The sequence below is a fragment of the Molossus molossus genome, unplaced genomic scaffold (genome assembly GCF_014108415.1).
Source record: "Molossus molossus isolate mMolMol1 unplaced genomic scaffold, mMolMol1.p scaffold_m16_p_6, whole genome shotgun sequence".
Classification (NCBI taxonomy): domain Eukaryota; kingdom Metazoa; phylum Chordata; class Mammalia; order Chiroptera; family Molossidae; genus Molossus; species Molossus molossus.
The window spans coordinates 106084729-106105272 of NW_023425399.1; the positions used below are offsets into that span (position 1 = coordinate 106084729).

General features: G+C 40.4%; 1 protein-coding gene across 1 annotated transcript in view; it reads right to left on the minus strand.

Moving 5' to 3' along the window:
* Positions 1-4133, minus strand: part of ALPK2 (alpha kinase 2) — a 107371-nt gene extending 103238 nt beyond the window's left edge. Inside the window, exon 1 of the mRNA XM_036245968.1 lies at positions 3570-4133. The gene's annotated coding sequence lies outside the window, so the exon portion shown is untranslated. The remainder of the gene's footprint in view (positions 1-3569) is intronic.
* Positions 4134-20544: the final 16411 nt, after the last annotated feature.

Genomic DNA, 20544 nt, shown 5'->3' on the forward strand with positions numbered 1-20544 from the left:
TTGCCAGAAATGCAAATTCTTGGGACCTTCAGAATCAGAAACTCTGCGGGGGAGACCCAGTTGCCTGTGTTTCAACAACTCTCTAGATTCTTTTGCACGTTGAAGTTTGAGAACCAGTGGACCAGAGGAAGGTGTTAAACTACTGACTGGGGAGCAAATAAGCCTGGTCATCTAAGAGCAGGACTAAAGACCAAGTGAAGATCAAGGTGAGTCGTGTGACTCTGGACATGTTGGCAGCAGCCACGGAGGAGATGGCCCTGGGAGGAGTAGGGTGTTACGTATGCAGAAGGGAGTGATTCAGAACTGTTGTCTCTTCAACCTGCGTCCATCTCTTTGACCTGGTATCCAAAGTCTCCAGACCATTCAGGGCCATCCCAGGTGGGTATGCATTGGCAGAAACCCCGATGAGGGCTCTAAACATTTTTAAGTGTTCTTTTCTGTCGTGTAGGTCGGGCATTTACTCTTTCGTTGTTGCCAACCCTAAGCTGACATGATCACTTTCTCCTGAGTGTTTTTACATTTCTGAATTTCCAGATTTCCTTATTTGGCAGAAGTAAACCCAGAGTAACAGGCTCCTTATGAACCTATCAGTAACTCAAGCAAAGAATTTATCAAGATACTGTGATGTGGGTGAAAGCTATAGGGCATCTTGGTAACGATGACAAGGTTAATAACAAAGAGGCTGATAAAATTCTCCAGAGCTATCCCATGAGCCTTGCTTGGGATTCTTGTCTGCTCCATCCCTCTGTGCTGACTCGGCCTCACCCTAGAACAAGGGAGCACCCTGTTTATTTTCAGCTTTCATCACTGACCTCCAGATTCCAGCCACCGCTCCTGAGATGGCCCACTCAGCAGCTGTCTCTGCTTAGCCACCCAACGGCTGGTCCATTGCGGAGCATCTCACCCCACCCACTCTGCAGTGCCTGTGTCTAAGCAGAAACAGAATCCATGCAGGCCTCCACTATAACCTTGGAGGAAAGGCTGGGCTTGGGCCTTCGTTACCATAGTAATCACACGCATCATCTTGTATGCAGAGATTTGCCTTTACCTCCCATTCCTGTGGATTCATGAACACTCATATTTAAATATGGTACTGATAATGGGCTAAACAGCATTTCAGGTGATGTTGATAAATCTCTACCTCTCTTTTTATTTTTTATTTTTTTAATCCTCTCCTGAGGACATTTTTCCATTTTTTGTTCAGATAGAGTGGGAGGGAGAGAGAGGAAGAGAGAGAGAAACATCGATGTGAAAGGGACACATCGAGTGGCTGCCACCCGCACGAACAACCAGGGCCGGGGACAAATTGCAACCAAGGTACGTGCCCTTAGCGGGAACCGAACCCGGGTCTCTCGAGACCACAGGCCGACACTCTAACCACTGAGCCAAACCAGCCAGGGCTCTCTACCTCTCTTTTTAGATAATCAACCATTTTCAGACAAAAATGGTTTTCCTTATTTGTTGTAGATGAATTTCAAAATATAATCTTTTTATAAATTTTGCTCTCAAACACTGGGAGCAAATACAGAACATTCTTCAAAACAATCTAATTTTCTGTTATTTGTGTTTAATCATTGCACTAATGTCAAAAATGCATAATTTCTATTACTTTATAGTTTTATATTATAAAAGCATTCTGAAATTTCAGGGGGAGAGAGAAAGAAAGAGTAAAAGAAAGAGAGAGAGAGAGAGAGAGTGTGTGTGTGTGTGAGAGAGAGAGAGAGAGAGTGTTAGTTTTTAATTAGCCAAGGGGAAGAACTAGCCTTTGGAAAAACTACAATGTGACTGATACTGTAGGGTGTTTACTCATCTAATCCCCCATCAACCCTGTGAAAGTGGATGTTGTTATCTTCCTTTTACAGAGGAGAACACTGGAGTTCAGACAGGCTGAGAAACTGTGCTTGGGTCAGGATTTGATTCCAGCTCTGACCAGAGGCTGGGCTTTATTCCTCAGCACCACCAGCTTCTCCCCATCTCCTCCCAGATTAGGATACTCGGTGGCATCCTCCTTGCGTAGGCTGATATCTACAAGTAAGTATGCATGTCAAAAATGCATTAAATTTGGGGAGGGGGTGATCTTTGCAGATGATAAAAATAGGAATTCCACCGTGCTTAAAAATCTTCCCCAAACTGTGGATGTTTTGCAAACATTTCAAAAGGGCAGTGTAATTTGGGAGCTAAAAAACATTTAGTTTGGCCCTAGCCAAGTGGCTCAGTTGGTTGGAGCATCGTCCCATACATCAAAAGTTTGTGGGTTTGATTCCCGATCAGGGCATGTACCCAGGTTGTGGGTTGGATGCCTCGTTGGGGTGTGCATGAGAGGCAATCATTTGATGTTTCTCTCTCACATTGGTATTTCTCCCTCTCTCCCTTCCTCTCTCTAAACATATCTTTTAAAACAAAGGGTTTTAAAACCCTTTAAAATACATTTAGTTTGTTTTAAATCCAGATTTCCAAGATCTGAATGCGTCTTTGACCACTAGTGATTTTTAATACAGGATCTGTCAATTTGTTCATTCAGAAGATAGTCCACAACATCCTGGGTTTCAGGTCCGAAGTCCCACAGCAAAGAATCTCATTCAATTTACCCTCAGCTGGGATGCTGTTATAAAGCATCTCTTACCATTCCCGGTTCATTAATCTTAAGAAATGAAGCCTACCTTTACTCAAATAAAGGTTGTGGGAGAAAATAATTAGAGCAGAAGCAGCTCTAATTGCTGTTCTTGCTTTTATCTATTTTTAAATGACTGCCAGATGCCTGTAACTGACACCCTTACTCAGTGGTTTTAAAGTCTGGATGTGTTCATCAAAATGTAACGTGACCATGGCGCCGCTTCATCGATGGATTTTGGGGGTTGACTTTTTGTCTTAAATTTTTAAAAAATCTATGTAACAACTCGAGTACGACATTGTGCCTCTAGTTAACAACACTGCACTGTCCACTTAAAAACATAGACCTCATGTTAAGTGTTCTTACCACAATAAAAATAAAAGGTAAGAAAGTCTGTTTTGATGCCTTAATGGGTGTTGACAGCAGCCATTTGGAAATGCCTGATAGCTTTTCAGTAACGCGATTCCTGCTGTGTTCACTCAGAACGTGGGCATTTTCCATCCGCATGATAACCCAAGTAAAAGGAATAACTTTTGACTAAAATAAATATTTCAGGCAGGGGTATCGCGGCCTGAAGCACCTGCATAGTTACCTCAATTTTTCATGTTACTTTGCAAAGCCTTCACAAATCACTCCTTCGAGTCATCCTATATGTTTGTTTTTCTGATTGTTGAGATAGCCATGATGTGAAAGGATCTTTCAAAAGCATTATCAAGCCAAAATAAACAGTCATTTTTTACAAAATAATAATTTCCCAAAAGGACCCTAATCTGCAAACGGGCATTTGGCTCCTTAAAAACCCTATATCCCCAAATATGCACCGCAGATCTTACTGGTTTCACCTTGTTCTGTCTCACAAGGACACACTCTGCTTTGCTCCCTACTGTAGAAAATGTAAACAGTTACATGCTGAAAGCACAGCTATTCCTTATGTAAAAACCGAAGTCTGGATACTCACTTTTCAATACTTTTGATCCCCGAGACGTGATAGGAGAGCTGGCTGGGCTGTGGGCTTCCCGGGCTGCGTGGGAGGCATTGATTGGGTGGCCCTGTTCCTGGGCCCGGGGATTCCGAGCAACTAGAGGGCTCAGGGTCTTTTCCACGAACCGTCAAAACACAGTTGGGTCTGTTTCCAGAACAGCTCCTGCCTTCCTAAGAGGGAATATTCTGTGCCCAGGGAAGTTCTGGAAGGAGAGCATTTTTCCCTGCCCTCGAATGAACTAGGTCATTGCTGAAGCTGGAGAATATTTTTGAGCATCACTGTGATGAAACTTGAGGGCTGTTCCTGCAGTAGGTGCGACACTTGTTGTTGACGCTGGGGAGGCCCTGGCACGGGGACCTGGTGAAACGCAGCCCTAGCGAGCTGATGAAACCCAGATGCACTGTCACTGATGTCTCGGCAGACCTAGCAGCATTCTGCAAAGTCCATGCAGGACCTCGGGTTTAGTTACTTGCCTCTTAGAAAAGCGAAATCTTGCTGCCTGATAAAGTGATTAAAGACAGAGTAACCCCAGCAGTTCTATCAAGGGTATCAGGCATCTCAAGTACACATAGGAAACCCGTGGGGGGCGGGGCAGGAGGTGCAAGGAAGAGTCATATGTTGTTCATTTAGAACTGGTATTACAGCCGTTCTCTGAAGTTCTCTGAAAAGAAAGCAGAAGCCACAGCAAGTCAGGATCCACCCACTCCCCCCGCCCCAGCAGTCCTCCTCTCCCCACCCCCAACTCCCACACGCATTCTCTGTCTTCCTACTTTAACTACAGTCGTGAAAAGAGAGTAGAACAAGAGCAGAAGAAATACCATGAGCCCCGTTCCTTCAAATGGTCAGGAATTGTTCCCACCGGCAAAGTAGATTTTGTGACGTGGGCATTTCTTTTACTGAATTTGGTCCACATCCAAGAAAGAACAGAAAATCCAGAAGTATTATTCTGTAACCACTTTGCCTCTCTACAAAAGTATTTTAATGTACCACACCTGGAAACTAACAGCTTCTAAAGAAACCTCTTGTGAAACTCGGGGAGACGGCTAAAATTAGCAGCTCCGAGTGGGTGACTTTGAAAGGGACTTAACTGTAAATGCACTGTCCCAGGCATGCAACTCCCCAAAAGCACATTATTTTTACACAGCACAGTGTGTGCCTCGTTGCACCTTGATGGAAGAAAATTTTTCACAAAGCAAAACAAAAAAATCATCAAACGCTTAATATCAAGAAGTGTATGGGGTTGTTAATGATCTGTTTTTCAATTTTATCTCCACATGAGAAAAAAGATATTGAAAGCTGAGAGACTCTAAAATAATGACCGTCTCTTTGGGAACACATCTGTGAAATGCAGCAGAGCGCAGAAGTGACCCCACCTTGGCGACTGCTGGGCGCAGGTGGATTTATTTAAAGCAGGAGCTTCTTCAGAGGATCTTTCAGATGAGAGGAGATAACTTGATGTTGAGAGTGAAGAGAGGAGGAAAGGGGACGATCAAAAGTAAACAGATGTTAGGCATAGCAGCAGGCTGAGGTAAAACAAAAGGGGACCAACACCCCACCACAGAACAACTGTGACGTGCTCTCGAATGAAGAGTCCCTGGGAGTCCCTAAATGGGAAAGTTGATGCTCATCAAACTTAATATTTTTCTGTGTGTTTTTTTTAATTAATTCATTTTTTGTTACAGATGTTTCTCCTTTTCCCCAGCAGACACTCTCTTCCCTATCCACCGCCCCCCCAAGCATTGTTGTCTATGTCCATCGGTTATACACACACTGTTTGGAACAAACTCCCTCAACTCCTAGCAAACATCATCTCCTTGGGAAATAATGTTAAGGAGAGGGGACTTTCTATATATACAGAAAGCTGATTTGCCTGTATTTGTTTCATTACTTATCTCATTCACCTGCAGTCCTAGAATTTCTGCTTTAATCTTGGGTTTAGGGAAGCAGGAATGGAAGAGAATCGGAAACAGAGACCTTGGGATTCAACTCAATTGGGCCAGGATGCTGTTCTGAATGTTCTGTGATTATTCGAAGGAGAGGACAGAAGCAGAGAGAAGGGGGAAGTTGAAGAGAGAAAGGAGGCATGTATTTGTGCCCCTCTAGTAGCACTAAAAAATGCACAAGTTTGTGATTCAAAGTAAAGATCTAAAAATGTTTAGCATCATTCCCAGTCACTAGTATGGAATAGAAGAAAACATGTTTAAGCAATCTCTTTTTCTAAGGCTATAGGAGAAGGAAGAAAACTTCATTTATGCAAAGTTGGAAATGTGTTTATATCAGATGTTTTGGGGTTTTTTTATCCTCACCCGAGGACATTTTTTGTTCAAGTAGAGTGGGAGGGAGAGAGAGGAAGAGAGAGAGAGAGAGAGAGAAACATCGATGTGAAAGGGACACATCGAGTGGCTGCCACCCACATGACCGACCAGGGCCGGGGACAAACTGCAACCGAGGTCCATGCCCGTAGCGGGAACCAAACCTGGGTCTCTCGGGACCGCAGGCTGATGCTCTAACCGCTGAGCCAAACCGGCCAGGGCTATATCAGATGTTTTTAAATCACTTCTCTAGAAAGGCCTGTGGGCTTTGTCATTTTCTTGGCTTCTCGAATGAATGGGTGCTGCTGCGTTCACCAGGTTTGCTGAGGACTGGCATCTAAATCAGTTTCCAACTAATCTGAATGTATTAAAACAGGCTCATTAGGTCCTTAAGCTGCTCTGCACTCCCAAAACGGGCTTGGTTCGGTACGTGAGGAGTTTATCTGCTCATTTTATTCCTGCTGGCACAGAAAGTCCTCGAACGTTCGTGTTTCACAGTACCAGTGATAAACGCCCTTCCCAGCAGAGCAGATTCTTGGCTGAGGCTTGGTACCAATCACATGTCAGGTCAGATCAGATTTGCTGCCAGGGTCCTTGGGCCAAGCTGGAACGGTGCAGGTCTCTACTTCAGGGAGCAGTCAACGTTTTGGGAGGGTCCCCCAGCATCATCTCACTCTTCCTCTCTCAACAACTCATCCCCATCCAGGGTCCTGGGGTTCTGGTGTTTTTTGCATTATGAATGGTACCTTGCTCGGTGGAGGTGACCTGAATTAGGCATTTGCAACCTTCATGGGGTTCCCATATTTTAAAGGGCTGCCAGTCACTCAGGTAGGTCAACTCAACCGGCATATTTTGGCCTCATACACAATAGCAAAAAAATAATAATAATAATGTAAATAAGACTATTCTTTCAAGTGTTTTTCACCCCAGGTAACATATTTCTATAAAATTTTTCATGAGAACATGAAGTTTTTAAATATTTGCAAAATAACAATTAAAATTTTATCGGAGGAACTTTTCCAAACACATGAATGTTTTTTGGAATTTTGATTTCATTTTCCCCTAGAAAATCAAAACTATAAATGGATATTTAGGGTCACACCACATCATACAGGAGTATTTAATTCATCATGTTCCTGAAGTGCCATATTTCAGCTACCTAAAACTATAACTGTCAAAACGAGGTTAAAATTCAATTTAACTCCATAGGACAGACTGAGTACCTGGGGTGTGTGTTGGTGGGGGGATCCGAACTTCCATGATAAAATTCTGACAGTTTATTTAGTTTCATTAAAAACAAAAAACAAAAAAAAACAGCAACAGCAAAACAGCTGTAATCACAGTATTACAACTTTCAGAACAAAAGCAAAATTTCTATTTTTCACACGTGTGTATGTTCAACCCACTTTCACAAATACTAAGTCAAATGAACTAGTTGAGCAATGTCTGGAAATTTAAAGTTTTGAAAAGATTCACATACATTCTATATATTATTTTATAAACACTTCCTTTTTAAAGCTTTTCTTCTGATTATAGAAGCGATGCACACTTACTGCTGAAAATTACATACTCATTATTGAAATTGTTTAATCTATTGATTTGGGGAATTTCAAATCTCACACCACCCACAGGTAGCCATCATTTTGGTATATTTCCTTCTATTTCTCCTTTGTGCATGCTCATACATATAGTTTCCTTTTCTTTTTTGTTTTCACTTTTCATGAGCCTCTCATGAAGAATTCTTCGAGAAAAGTCTCCATACTGTCCTGTCACTTGATTGGCATACTCTGTGGCCAGCGTTTTACTGTTAGGTATTGGGATTGCTTATATATTTTGTTTTTATAAATAATGATGTGAAACACAGTCTTGTAAATAAATCTTGGGGCATGTCGCTCTTGTCTAAGGGCAGGATGTTAAAAGTGGCATTAGTGGGTGAAAGGGTATGAATATTTTAAGGTTGTAAAATATATTGCCAAACAGGACTCTAGCCGGTGTGCTTTGCTGTGTGTCTATCAGCAGGTAGGAGCCTCTCGCTCTCACCGAGAGAAACACGGCACTGAGCACGGTCGCTGAAAACGCTTCTGCCGACCTGAGAAGCAAAGTTGTGCTTGAATGCACATTTCTTTGATTGGTGATGAAAATTAAATTTATAAGGTCATGGGCCCTTTCACTTTTATAAATTGCCTTCTCGATTTTGGGGGCTCCATTTTGCTATTTGAGTGTTTTCCTCTTGCACACATAAAAGCATTTCATGTATAATTTGCTGCAACTAGGTTCTAGCTCCCAATTTGTGGTTTGTCCTTTTATTTGTGAAGTTTTGAAATATAGAAATTATGAATTTTTATTTAATAAAAATTCTCTCGAGGGGAGAATGGAGAGTTGTTTTCTGGGTACAGAGTTTTGGTTCTGAAGGATGAAAAGGTTCTAGAGATCTATTTACAACAATGTATATCCTTAATATACTGAACTACACACTTAAGCATAGTTAACATGGTTAATTTGATGTTAATTTTTTGCCACAATTTTTTTAAAACGATCTTTTCCTTTTGTTTTTTTCCTTTGTGTGTAAAGCCCCATCCCTCCATGTACTTGTCCACTATCCCACCCAAGGCAGAGCAGAGAGTGAACCTGGGTTCAGATCACGCCCTTCCTCTTTTTCATGCAACTGGTCTGTGCTAACACTGGACCAGTCTGTGCCTTTTCCCTAACCAGACATCTAAGATTCTCAGTTTCCTTACTGCTACAGGGGCTTCCACCCTTTGCAATGAAGAGACTGATACAGGTATAAAAGTTACGATTCTGGTTTGAAGATTCTAGACTTCCCCCATTAAAAATGGAATGAGGTGGGACTTAGAACCTCAACTGTGACTGAATGAGGAAGCTGGGAAATCTCCCCCAAAAGCAACTACAAAGGTGGACGATATAGACAAACAGCCCTTTGAGTGCTCTGGAAATCAGCCAAAGGCATGCAGCAACTGGGAAGTATTTATGATGGAATAACTTCTCAACTTTGGGTACTAGCGATGGGTCTCTATGGCCCTCTTGCCTAGTGCTGCTCCCATTCCCCCACCCAGCTCCTATGTCACAGAGGTGGGTTCTGCCAGGGCAGACTGTGGGCACTGGCATTTTCACTGGCATGGTCGAAGGTTCACTGGTGTTTGAAACAGTGGACAAAACCTCTGCCCAGCAGTGCTATTGATGGAAGTAACTCTTAGTAGCAGATGAGTAGACAAGACCAATAGTTCTAGCCTGAGGATGGGATTGGGGTGGGGCAAGCATCTGTCGGTCTGAGGCTGCACACATGTTCAGTACAGACCAGGGAGGATTCAGTTATTCGTCCACACATTCCAAGCATGCACAGAGGAGACATGAGAGGGCCCAGCAGAAAGTAATTATCACAGCAGACTTGAAAACGGCTGTAACTTGAATGCCTTCCCCAACCCACACACAGATACGTTGGTGGAGGATGGAAGTTTTGCTGGTTCAAAGTATTTGAGCACAACCTCTGTCCAATCGTTAACTAACTACTAGGCTATACAGACAAAGGGGTGACTGCTAGGAAGCCAAACTTTAAAACTGTTTTAAGAAAAATGAGCAGAAATATGTGCCCACGCACTTTGTGGGAGAAATATTTCACAGATTTATCTCGGTCCAAGTTACAAAACAAACAGCAATAACAACCTGAGGGCAGGGGGATTATTGGAATTCAGAATAACCACAATATAATATCTAAAATGTCAAGTGAATATGAGACACATAAACAAACAGAACAACGTACTCTTATGCTGAAAAAAGCAGTTAAGAGAAACTCTCTGGATGTCCCCAATATTACCCTGATACCAAAGCCAAACAGTGACATAAGAAAATAAAACTAAAGGCCAGTACCCTTCATAAATATCAATACAAAAATCCTTAACAAAATACTACCAAACTGAAATCAGCAATATATGAGAAGAGGTATACATCATGGTCAACTGGGATTATCCTAGCAATGCAGGATGGTTTAACATCTAAAACCCAATTTATGTAAAACACTGTTAATAGAATAGGAGACAAAAATACATGATCATCTCAATAAAGGCAGAACAAACATTTGACAAAATATAACATCCATTCATGATAAAAACTCGCAACAAACTAGAAATAGAAGGGAATTTGCTCAACTTGATAAAGGGCATCTGTGAAACAAACAAACAAACAAAACCCACAGTGAATATTCTACTTAATGGTGAAAGGCTGAATTATTTTTTCCCTCTTGTCAAGTTTACGGGAGCTTCTAGGCAGGGCAATAAAGAAAAAACACTGAAGCATCCAGATTGGACAGGAGAAGTGAAAGTGTCTTCATTTGCAGATGATAAGATGCTGTATATTATAGTATATCCCAAAGAACCAATAGACAAACCACTGCAACGAATAAAAAAGGTTAGCAAAGTCACAAGATATAAATCAATATACAAAAATCAATTGTATTTCTATATACTAACAACACTTTGAAAGTGAAATTAAGAGAACAATTCCATTCACAATAATATCAGTAAGAATAACATACTTAGAAATAAATTTAGAAGAAGGCGTATATATCGAAAACATTGAAAAGAGAAATTGAAGAAGATTAAATAAATGAAGAGATATTCCATGTTTATGGGTTGGAAGACTCAGTATTGTCATTGGCTATTTCCCCTATGTATTTAACACAATCCCTATCAAAATCCTAGCAGAGCCCTGGCCAGTTTGGCTCAGCAATTAGAGCTTCAGCCTGCAGTCCAGAGAGACCCCAGTTCAGTTCCCACTAAGGGCATGTACCTTGGTTGCAGTTTGTCCCTGGCCCCGGTTGGGGTCATTTGGGTGGCTGCCAGTCGATGTGTCTCTCTCACATCAATGTTTCTCTCTCTCTCTTCTTCCCTCTCTCCCTCTCGCTCTATCTGAAGATGAATAATAATAATAATAAAAAAAAACCTAGCAGAGTTTTTATAAAAATTAATAAGCTAGTCCTATAATTCACATGGAAATGCAATTGAATTAGAATAGCCAAGCAATTTTTTAAAAGAATGAAAAGTTGAAAGACTTTTACTGATTTTAAAACTTCATAAAAAACCACAATAATCAAGACACTGAGATGTTGGCTATTGACACTATCATATATTGGGATAGTCTATATAAACATATCAGAATTGAGAAGCCAGAAGTAAATCCTTACATTTATGTCAAATCTTCTATTGAGATATGTCAATTAATTTTTGGCAAAGGTACCGAGACAATTCAACAAAGGAAAGGATTGTCTTTTCAATAAATTGACACTTTTATTTGGGGAACAATTGGATATCCATAATGCAAAAATAAAAAAAAACCTGAACTGTGACATTTTATACCATACACAAAAATCCACTCAAAATTGATGAGAGACCTAACTATAAGTGCTACAATGAAAAACTTCTAGAGGAAAATATTATTTAAATTATTTGGGGTATACATCCAGATGTGGGATTGCTGGACCTTACTATAGTTCTAATTTTAACTTATTGAAGAACTTTCATACTGTTTTCTGTAGTGGGTGCACCATTTTGCATTTCTACCAACAGTGTACAAGGGTTCCAATTTCTCCACAACTTTGCTAACACTTATCTTTTGTTTTATTGATAACAGCAATCCTAAGAGGTGTGAAGTGATATCTCACTGTGGTTTTGATTTGCATTTTCCTGATGATTAGAAATGTTGAGCATCTTTTCATGTACCTGTTGACCACTTGTATATCTTCTTTGGAGAAATGCCCTTTGCCTTTTGCCCATTTTGCCTTTTGCCCATTTTTTTTTTCTTTTTTTTTTTTTTTTTCTGCTAAGAGTTCTTTACATATTTTTTTAAATTAACCTCTTACCAGAAACATGGTTTGCAAATATTCCCTCCCATCCTATAGGCTACCTTTTCACTCTTGTTGCCTTTGGTGTGCAGAAGATTTTAGTTTCATGTTGTCTCATTTGTGTATTTTTTGCTTTTGTTGCCTGTGCTTTTGGTGCCACATCATTGCCAAGATCAATGTCAAGAAGAATGTCCCCTATTCTTCTAGGAGCTTTATGGCTTCAGATCTTATGTTAAAACGATTTGAGTTACTATTTGTATATAGTGAAAGATAAAGGTATCTTAGGCATGTGGATTTAATTCTTTTGCATGTGGATATCCAGTTTTCCTAACACCATTTATTGAAGAGACTATCCTTTCTCCATTACATGTTCCTGGCAACCTTGTTAAAGATTAGTTGACCCTATGCATGAGTTTCTTTCTGGGCTCTCTAGTCTGTTCCATTGGGCTCTCTGTGCTGTTCTCTGTGTTTGTTTTTATGCCAATACCATACTGTTTTGATTACATAGCTTTGTAATATAGTTTGAAATCAGGACGTTTGATGCCTCCAGCTTTGTTCTTCTTTCTCAAGATTGCTTTAGCTATTTGGGGTCTTTTGTGGTTCCATATGAATTTTAGGCTTATTCTTCTGTTTCTGTAAAAAATGTCTTCAGGATTTTGGTAGGGAATTGCATTGAGTATAGATTGCTTTGGGTAGGTAGTATGGACATTTTAACGATATTAATTCTAATCCATGAAAACAGGGTGTCTTTCCATGTATCTGTGTCTGCTTTAACTTATTTCACCAGTGTTTTATATTTTTCAGTGTACAATCTTTCACTTCCTTGGTTAAGTTTATTCCTAAGTATTTTATTCTCTGGTGCTATCATAAGTGGGATTTTTTCTGAGTTTCCTTTTGGATAGTTCACTGTTGGTATATAGAAACTCAACTCTGTATGTTGATTTTGTAACCTGCAACTTTACTAAATTCATTTATTCATTCTAACTGTGTGTGTGTGTGTGTGGTATTTAGGATTTTCTATAAGATCATGCCATCTGCAAACAGAGATAATTTTACTTCTTTCTTTTTAATTTGGATGCCTTTTACTTGGTAAACCTGTGACTTTGAATGATTACTTCGGATTTCAATGCCCTTGTGGCCTAGTAAATTAATCCTGCTGAACATGATATCCCTCGTGACAGATACTCAGAGAGCCAAAAATCTAAGACAGAATTATCACCAGCCACCTCGTGTGACACTTGCTCCTTTGACAGTGTCATTATGCTGCTCCCTTATGTAACAAGACAGCATATGAGTCTGTGGTCCAACAAATGTAAAGGTGGCAGGGGAGCTTTGCCGAGGTCAGGAACAGAGCTCGTGGACTCTTACCATGTGTCACCTGCTGCTCAGGTAGCCTTGAAGACTTTAATGCCCGAGATTCTGCATTCATAACATTTCTTTTAAAAAGCTTAGTTAAGGTTACCTGACCTTAAATCCAGATTGTTGGCAAATTACTGTGTTTCTTGTTCCTACCATTTACTTTGATAGTTCCATGGTCAACTAAGGGACCCATCAATTCAGCCTACTTGATAAATTACCCGGAAAAGTGTAAGTTCCTTGCTGGAGCAAAACTAACTCACAGCTTTCGGAAGCACAGTCTGCCCTCAGCTACCCTCACGCCTTTTCTTGAATTCTGAAGTCCTGTGCAGGCTTCATGCTGTGAGGTCCCTTCTTTAGTGTAAAACATGCATGTGGCTGAGTTCTGGTGTTGCCAGCCCAGCACACTCCCGTCTTTGCTGCCCCGCTGAGAGGGCTGTGACTACACTCATAGCACATGGTCCTTCTTTCTCTTTATAATTCACAGTCCTGTTTCCCTTGAAGTGTCCAAATCTGTCTTCCTGAGGACAGAAGCAGAACTTTATTCCAGGGTGGAAAACTATGGTCCCACCCTGCGAATGTGGCTACACGTGATGGTAATAACATAACCACCCGTTACCATTTGCGTGGGTTCCACAGGCACTTCTCCATATCCATTTACTGGACGAGTCCATTTCTGAGTTCATTTCTTCTGCCCCACTCCCCCAGCCCCAGCGACGAGACCCCAGCAACAGCCTACCCATCCCCTCTTTCGAGGTCCACCACCATCACCACCACTTCCTAGGTCCACAGCCACCATCGGACCCCTCTTCTAGACACACTGTTGTTTTTCATATCTCCCTTTCTTATAAGTCTTCTGTGATTCCCCATCATTAATGGAATAAAACTAAAAAGTCTGAGCCTGGCATGCCTAGTCCTCGGGTGTCCTGTGCTGAGAGCCAACCCAGCAGTAAATTCAGAGGGAAATGTAGATCTCCTTTCTGGGTCACTTGCTCTCATCCTGCCCAGGTTCCTCAACTTCTCTCACCCGTCTCCGCCATACCCTCACCTCAGTCCATTGGATCAGAGTTTAATCAATGACTAAGAGTGTCAGCGGCATATGTCATGAGCACCTCAGAGAATTCTCAAAAAGAATATATTTTAAACTGGCTTTAAGCTGGACCACTAGAGAGCTCATTGACCACGTAATACCTTGACCCCTAGGTGGAAATGCTTCCCTGAACTCTGCTCCTCCCACAGGCGCTCTGCCTACCCATCAGGCCCATCGCTCCGTTTTCCCCCAAACACTCTGGTGATCTCTCCTGTTGTGTCTTTGCTGACACCTGTCCTTCCTCCTTCTTCATGGCTCAACTTAAGGGGCCCCCTTCTCTTGGCAGCTGTTAAGCCAACATTCCTGCACCTCCTTTCTCTGAACGCACATGTCACCCATTTGTTGTGGCATTTGAGTTCCCCGAATTCTTTATATCCCTGGTGCTGGTGGTGGGAGTTGTTCAGAGAAGACGGGGCGGGAAGACTGTCGCGTTGCGCTCACCCCCTCCCTGAAGTCCGCTCTGGCCAGGAGGAGGAGGAGGCAGCCTCAGCCGACCACATATTGCTGCTGCCTCTGGCTGCTGGTCTCTCTTCTCTGCCACACTTAGCAAGTCCTGGAGGGCTCAGGCCTGTCTTTTCATTTCTCTGTGACTCCTGCCCAGGTTGGACAGCACCACACCTATTATTGGTCCTTCTGTGGATCTGCCTTGTGTACGTACATCTGTCTAGACCAGCAATTTTCAATCTCTTTCATCTCATGGCATACAAACTAATTATTACAATTTTGTGGCATACCAAATATATATATTTTGCCAATCTGACAAAAAAACGTAGTTATGAGTTTGATTTATTTACACTGGATGGCTATTGTTGTGTTGGCTGTTATCATTTCATATTCGACAATCAAAGGGAAAAGAAGCTAGTGCCCCTGGTTAGTTATTGCATGTTTTTAAAATTCTTGCAACACACTGGTTGAAAATCACTGGTCTAGACTTATCCAAGACACAGCTGGGGTCTTTTTTCCCCACTCCATTTCCATTTGCAGTCCAAAGGGAGCAGAAGAGCCCTCTTTTCTGGGAGAACAAGAACTATAAGGGTCCTTCACGAATATGCAATTCAACTTCCTCATTTTATCCATGTTACAGATTTAGACAAGCAAAGTTTCAGACTTAGTCAAAGACCTGGTGGGGTGAGGAGTGGAGAATAATTTTGCCACGTTCTGAAGACCACACCATTGAAATTAATTAACTCCTGAGGATGAGAGAACCATTTGCACTGCTGATGAAATAGTACTCGTGCCACGATGCCTGATTACCCATTGTTTGGCCGCCCCTTTCCACAGCAAATAAAATGTCTCAAATCCTCTAAGCACCGTGGATTTCCCCATTTTAACTTTTCCCCTATAACAAAAGAGTACATCTGCCCCTAGATGTGTGACCCTGGACACGTTTTATCTCCCCGGCCACCTCTGATGAATGAGAATAACGACAGCTCCTTCCTTGGGTTAATGTAAGTGAGCTACTTGTGCAATGTTCCTAACACAATGCTGTGCCCAGTCATTGTCAGAAATTCACACCTTGGTGGGGGCTGAGCATAGAGACAACCAGAAGACAAAACTCTGTCCTCGCACAGATTAAATAACTGATGTAACCTCGTGTGTATTCATCAATCAAGTCATTACAGAGCTCTTCCTACATTACAGGGCGGCAGTCAGAGGGAAGGGAGGGGAAGTAGGGCAAAGGATGTTTCCTGGCAGTGACATCTGACGGGGACTAGAAGGATAAGTAGGAGTTTTGGGGAGGATGAGGCAGGGTGTGCAGAGGAACATCTGATAGAACTAACAGCTTCTGTAGAGTGATGTGTGCGAGAGCTTGGCTTACGTCGGGGAACTGCAGAAGTCGTTTGGCATAGCTGGGCTTTATTAGTTAGAGGGGGGTTGGCAGGGATGGCAGTGAGGGTGCGGAGGGCCCCTTGCTCAGTTTAATGTTCTGCTATTGTATCATGAAAGTATTAATTTCTGAACAAGGGGCCCTGCATTTTCATTTCACAGTGGGCCCTGCAAATTACGGGGCCGGTCTCAGGAGCAGATCTGATACATGTTTCGTCATAAAAAGTCTAAGTGTGGGATTCTGAGCAAGTTACTCATGGAAAGGGAAATACACGTGTTTTTAGGAAGGGGATTTGTATAAAAATTAATATTGGTCCCAGAAGAAAGCTTGAGGATATTGCTCTGCAACATTAGAACCCACAAGCAATTGTTTGTTTGTTTGTTTGTTTGTTGTTTGTTTGCCCTAGTTAGATCTTTTTAACCATCCATACAAATGTAAGTGTACCAGACATTGACTGATGGTGGCTCTTTTATCTTAGCTAACAAAGTGTCAGATGTTTAACTCCTCCGGTGGTGATTTTTCTCTGAAAGTCTTTTGTCCCCTCTCCTGCCAGAATTAATAACTGGTTCTAGAATATTCTCATGACATCCTTGTATGTGTTTTAGATTTTCCAGATAAAGTCCTAGAAAATGAATTGCGAGGGCAAACAGTAAGTGCATTTTTCATTTTGATATTGTTAAATTGTCCTTAAAAATTTTTTTTCTTTTCACTTCCTCAAATAACTTGTGCTGCCCTGTAATGTAGGAAGAGCTCTTTAATGACTTGATTGATAAATACACACGAGGTTACATCAGTTATTTAATCTAATCTTCACAAAAACCTGCTAATGTAGGCACTGCTATCATCACTGTTTTACAGGCGAGGACACCAAGGTTAAGAAGTTAAGGAATGTACCTAAGGTCACCTGTCACCTGGGCTTGTCTGACTCCAGAGTTCATCCTCTTAACCACAATACTACTTCTTTTACTTTAAAACTTACTTTTGTTCATTTATATAAGTAGTTCAGGTTTTACAATAAAAAAAAAATAGAAACTATAGATAAGTCAAAAAAAAGAAAAGGTTAGGGAGGTATCACCTATTCCCAACATCAATATCTTTAGATAACCCCAATTACCAGTTTGGTATACATTCTTATAAATTTACATATAATTATAAATATATGTACAATTAAAATTTATAACTATAGGTGAACTTCTTTATAATTACTTATTTACCAAATGAGATGATGCTCTCTCTCTATCTCCTATAATCTGTATTGGAATTTTTTATTTGGAATATTTTCATTTAAATAAATATCTAGATCTAGGTCAACATACCAGTATTTCACTGTATAAAAGAACTCATTTCACCCATGTACCAGCAATGTATGCATGACTGTTTCCCTACCCCTCAATCACACTGGTCACTGTCATATCTTTTATTAACTATTACTGTTATTTTCATTATTCATTTTGATATTTGGCAATTTGGGGGTCTAAAAGGGTATCATATTCTGTTATTTAATTTCAAATTTCTTTTTAAATATATTTTAAATTTTTTTCAATTACAGGTGACATACAATATTACATTAGTTTCAGGAGTATAATTTTGAAATTCATAATGAGAAGGATGATTTTTTTTTTCCATGAGCTTTCTGCCCATCTGTGTTCCTTTATGAGTTGGCTATTTTTGTGAGTTGACTTCCATTTTTCTATTGATTTCTAAGTCTTATTGATTTAAAAGGGCTTTATATAATAAAGACATTGACCCTTTTACTGTACCACACGTTGCAGATTAAACACATTCTTCTTGTTAAGGCATGTTTACCTATGTTCTTTATTGAATTTTCTTCTTTGAAGTTGGGCTAACCACAGGCAAATTGTAAAATCAATTACATTTTTCTCTGGCACTTACCATTCCCCTCCCCTCCTGTGTTTGTACAATTTCTAAAGAATGCCTAACTTTCTCAATAATATCTATTATGGGTTGTTTCACATAGAGTTTTATACAGAGTAACTATTGAAAGTTATTATGTGAATTGGCTTTTTTTTTTTAAATGAAGCTTCTTCACTTACTAGCTGCTTCATAAGATTGTTGCGATAAAATGTTTTTATTTGCCAATTAAATAGGTGGAATCACTATTACTTAATGCATCTCTGTTATTTTAAAGAGGTCAACTATCTTTTCACATATTCAAAGCAATCTGAATAATTTGTGTCTGTGAACTACCTGTTCATGTTCTTTTGCTCATCTTTTTATTGATAGCCTTTTCTTATTGACTTGTAAGAGTACTTTATATTTAAGAACAATACCTTTTGTTCTTAATATAGTTACCAGTTTGTCACTTGCATTTTTAGTTTATCTATATGATACTTTGCCATGAGAAAAATCTTAATTTGTATGTAGATAAATTTACCAACATTTTCTTTTAAGTCTTCTGAGATTTTTCATATTCAGAAAGCCCTTACTACTCTGTATATGAAAACATTCACCTGAATTCTCTTCTTATATTTTTACAGTTTCATTGTTTAAAAATATTATCTAAACCTTTGATACAGTTGGAACTTGTTTTGGTGTGACACAAGAGTTAAGGAAACAATATTTTCCCCATTTGTCTCAATAACCAATTATGTAAAAATCAATATTTCCCCACGGATTCAAAATGCCACCTCTATTATAATTGAAATTCCCCTCTACTTTGAGTTTCTTTTATAATTCTGTATTCTTTTCCACTGATAGTACTAATGGCTTTTAAATTTTATTTTGACAGGATTGGTCTCTTGTCATCACTCTTGTTTTTCATATCTTCCTGTTTGTTTCCTATTTACTTTTCTAGATGAACTTTATACTCTTGTCTGGTCCCTCTCCAGTAAAATCCTGTTGGTGACATGATCAGATCTGGAATTGAGAAAGATCATTCTGGCTACTGTGTGAAGAATATCGTGCATGCGGAAAGACCAATAAGAAATGCTGTTTCAGGAGTTCACAAAACCTGATGGTAACGTGGGCTAGGATGGCAGCAGTGGACATGAAAGGAAATAGGAACAACTGGTCTGGAAGAATAAAAACTGCAGGACTGGGTGATAAATTTGATTTGTCAATCGAGAAAGAGATGGTGGTTTTCTAGTCTTGCCCAGAACAACCCATGGATTTAGTTCAGTTCTAATCTGGATCAATCCAAGCATGCAGGGTTACTTTGGGAGTTGCCCTAAAAATCGGGGTCCTTTTGGGAAGAGACTTGCATCTCTTCTGTTAAGAGATACCATGGGCCCAGCTGGTGTGGCTAAGTGGCTGAGCGTCAACCCATGAATCACGAGGTTGCAGTTCAATTCCCAGTCAGGGCACATGCCTGGGTTGCAGGCTCAGTCCCCAGTGAGGGGCACACAGGAGGCAGCCAATTGATATTTCTCTCTCATCAGTGTTTCTACCTTGTTCTCCCTCTCCCTTCCTCTCTCTCTAAAAATCAACAAAAACATTTTTTTTTTAAGAGAGAGAGAGAGAGATACCATGAGTTCAGACAAGAAACCCGAAAGTGAATTACCTCTCCCACCATGCTCTGTGTCAGGAAGACCAACCAGTCTCTAAAGCACTTCACAGACTGTGGGGCTGTACCCATGACCTCAAGCCTCATGGTTCTAAATGGCAATAGTATATTCTGACATATTCTGTCACATTGCATTGGGAGCCTGCAAAGCCAACTTGTGGTTAGTGAAGAAAAAAATATGACACTTCAGTTTTCCTTTCTTCAGTTCCTCAGAAAACAATTACTATAAAACTTACTCCTGGGTACATGCCCAAAAGAATTGAAAGTGGAAACTCAAAGAGATTCTTGTATACGAATGTACACAATAGCCTAAAGGTGGACACAGCCCAAATGTCCATCATCAGGTGAATGGATAAACAAAATATGCTAAATGCATACAATGGAACATTATTCAGCCTTGAAACAGCATGTTACCCTTTGCAACAGCATGGATGGACCTCGGGAACATTGTGCTAAGTGAAATAAGCCAGTCAGAAAAATAAAGACAAGTACCATATGATTTCACTCATATGTGGAATCTTATGAACAACATAAACTAACAAACAAAACAGAAACAGACTCATAGAGAACAGACTGACACTGTCAGAGGGGAGGAGGTTGAAGGGCTGAGTGAAAAAGGTGATGGGATTAAGCAAGAACTAAAAATAAATTCAAAAATAAAACCAGAAGGAAGTTCTGACACATGCTACATACAACATGGATGAACCTAGAAAGCATTATGCTAAGTGAAATAAAACAGTCACAAAAGGACAGATACTCTATGATGCCACTTACATAAGGTGCTTAGACTAAGCAAATTCATAGAAACAGAAAGTAGAATAACAGTTACCAGGGACTGGGGGGAGGGGAAATGGGGAATTATTATTTGATGGCTGTAGAGTTTCTGTTTGGGGTAATGAAAAAGTTCTGGAAATAGAGAGAGGTGATGATTGCACACCACTGAGAACTTACAGTTTCTGGGTTGTACACTTAAAATGGTTAAAAAGGC